Source organism: Manis pentadactyla, chromosome X (assembly GCF_030020395.1).
Source record: "Manis pentadactyla isolate mManPen7 chromosome X, mManPen7.hap1, whole genome shotgun sequence".
Classification (NCBI taxonomy): domain Eukaryota; kingdom Metazoa; phylum Chordata; class Mammalia; order Pholidota; family Manidae; genus Manis; species Manis pentadactyla.
The window spans coordinates 146,244,108-146,247,002 of record NC_080038.1 but is presented as its reverse complement, the minus strand read 5'-3'; positions in this window follow the sequence as shown (position 1 = coordinate 146,247,002).

The window sequence follows — 2,895 nt, the reverse complement described above, 5'->3', positions numbered from 1 at the left end:
GGGTGGTTCTAGCTTTCTTGCAAGTGTGCTGGCAGGGTGGATCAAAGCATGCGCCCAAGGCCACAGGCTCCTGGTTCTGTAGGCCCAGCACCCACAGGCCCCTGCTTGCACCCACCCCTTGACTCCAAAAGTCCACATCTGCATCTCCCATCTGGACTCATCTCCCCTCTGCCTCCTTGATTTAGACCAGTGCAGGATGAGGGATATATAGTACTTCCAGAACAGGGCCTGGAGTTAGTACACGCGTCCCAGGCCCTGCCAGGAACAGACACTGTCCTACGGAAAAGCCAGGTCACGGCCAGCCTGCAGGAGGCAAAGCACTGGGTAGGAGGACCAGATAAACAGGAAATCACAGCAGGCCCTGGCTATCTCCCAGGCATCTTAAATGTGGTATCCCCCTGGATGAGGGACTGTTATAACACCCTCTGCCCCGTGGGGCAGGCTGCAGGTCTCAAGGCCCCACAGTGGGAAGGTAGCAATGGGTGGAAGTGTTCAAGGCACTGCCCACTGGTTGCAAAGTTTGCCCCTCTCCTACCATGGCCCTAGATGTCCTCCCCTTTCCTGCTCTCCCTCCCTAAGCAGGCCTTGCCATGGTTTTGTTTGCCCTTAGTGTACTGGGGCAATCTCAGCACCTGACTTGAACCGTGCCTTCTGCATCCCTGTCCATTGCCTCCCACATCCCACCCAAGCTCTAAAAACCAAACATAATTGCCTAACACCCCCCTTCAAGTCCTCCCTGCTTTGCAGCCCTGCATACAGGGCACTCATGTCCCCAAGGCAGCCCCTCCTGTGGGCCTGGGCCACTGCACCCCCTCCCCCACACCACACAAAGGGAAACCCCTAAAGCAACACAGTGCTCAGCTTTAAGGCCTCAACTGGGCACCTTCAGGCACACTTCATAGGCCACCATCACGGAGACCAGGGCACACAGTTCCTTCTCAGCCTCAGTGGCAGAGCGTAACTCTGGAAGAGAGGACCTGCTGGTGGCCAGGTCCCCAAACACCAAGGACTATACATTCTCCCAATCCCACACCCTCCCTGAACCTTGGGGTGACGGGCAGGCACAGCAGCAGCAGCAGCCTTTGATCTATGTAAAAGGCACTGGATCCTCGCTGTGACAGCGCCTGGCGCTGCCCTAGGCCCCCAGCGGCCAGTCGCTGGAAATGGGACCTCCCCATGCCCCACCCAGCACAGGCAGCACCCAGCTGAGTGGAGTCAGGCCCTGACCCTGGCCTGGCCTCCTCCCAGTGTGCTTGCCGGCTGGGGAGGGTGGAGGCACGTGCGCTCTGGAGGCTTCTTCATGCAACCTGGCCGGAGACGAGCAGGAGGCAGCAGAGCCAGGCCCAGAGCGGTCCAGTGCCAGTGGGGGCATACAGGGCCCCCCGAGGCATCCTCCTCTTCTCCCTTTGGACCACCGGGCAACCCAGGACCCTGCACCCACGGGGCACACCGCCCTCCCCTGAGTGACCCAGAGCCTCCTGCCCTATCCCTGTAGGGGCCCCACCAAGAGGAGACAGTCCTGCCTCCCATCCCCTCCCAAGCCCCTGCCTGGTGGGGTCCCCGTCCCCACGGGAGAATGGCCCCAGAGCTGAGCTGAGCTAGCTACCAGGAGTCCCTGTCTCCTCCCAGGATGCCACACCATGCCCAGGCAGCTGTGACACACCGTGGGGCAGCAAGGGCGAAAGACGCCGACCTGGGGGAAACAGGTCCCTGGGAACAGCCCTGGACAGAGACTGCAGGAGAGGCCAGGCCTGAGCCTGAGGCCTGCCCGGGCCAGGGTGGGAGGGAGCGAGACTGGGCTCCATGGGGGAGGACAGGCATATGGCACCAGGACACCAGGAAAAGGCGCACCGGGACCCCATCCTGTTGGGGACAAAGGGCCTGGGACCCAGCCGCACTGAGCAAATCCCCAGAGGTCACCTGGTCTGCTAGGAGGAGACAGGGAGGGGCAAGGGCAAGGCCCAGGCCCTCGGCGGGGCTCACACGCAGTGCTGAGGCCTGGCCACCCACCCAGAGCCAGCAGGGGTGGTGGCCTGGCCCCACCGGGCCCCATGCCCAAGCCCTGCTCACCCACAGGTGCCAGGAGCAGAGTGGTCCCGGCCACATGCCCTCCCCATGCTGGCCCCATCTCACCTACTAAGTCTGGGGAGGAGACTGCAGGTCGCCTCACTTGGGAACAGGGCCCTTCCCCCCACCCCCATCCTGCCAGTCCTACTTGGTCTGAGTCCAGACAGGGCAGGGCAGTGCAGGGGAACGGCTGAGCCAACCACTCCACAGCCAGCCTCCACCCCTGCCATGGCCACACCTCTGCACCCAACCCTCCCTGCTGCCTGTCCCCCCAGGAGGTTGGGAGGGGCCCTGGGTGAGGAAAGGGGAACACTGGCCCCTCAGGGTGGGGCTGCCACCTACCCGACAGTGAGGGAGTCCCTGCACTTCAACAAGGGGAACATTAGTGTGGGGACCCGTAGGGTTCCTGCAGGGGCCACCTACCAGGAGGGCATGAGTGGCCTCACCCCGCTCCAGGGCAGCCCCCAGGGAACCCCTGATGGTGCCAGCGGGCTGAGGAGGGGGTGGCCGCTAAGCCAGGGTGAGCGAGCATGCAGAGTGACAGGCGCCGACCACGGGGACCGCGTGCGCACTCGGAGCGCTGCGGCTCAGGACGGTCTCAGCCCACTCCAGGGCTCCGGCCCGTACCAGCCGTGGACAGGTCTTTCAGAAGGCAGGACCCGGCGCCTGCACGGGCCGCCTCCTCAGGCCACAGGCACGTCCAGGGAGGGTACCACCCAGAGCAGGGAGGGCTCTGCGCTGCTCAGAGGTCGGCCTGGCTTTGGCCACCTCCACCACTCCCCGCTGGTGTCACGGCAGGCCCCCATGGGCCCAGCGAGGCTGCCGCCA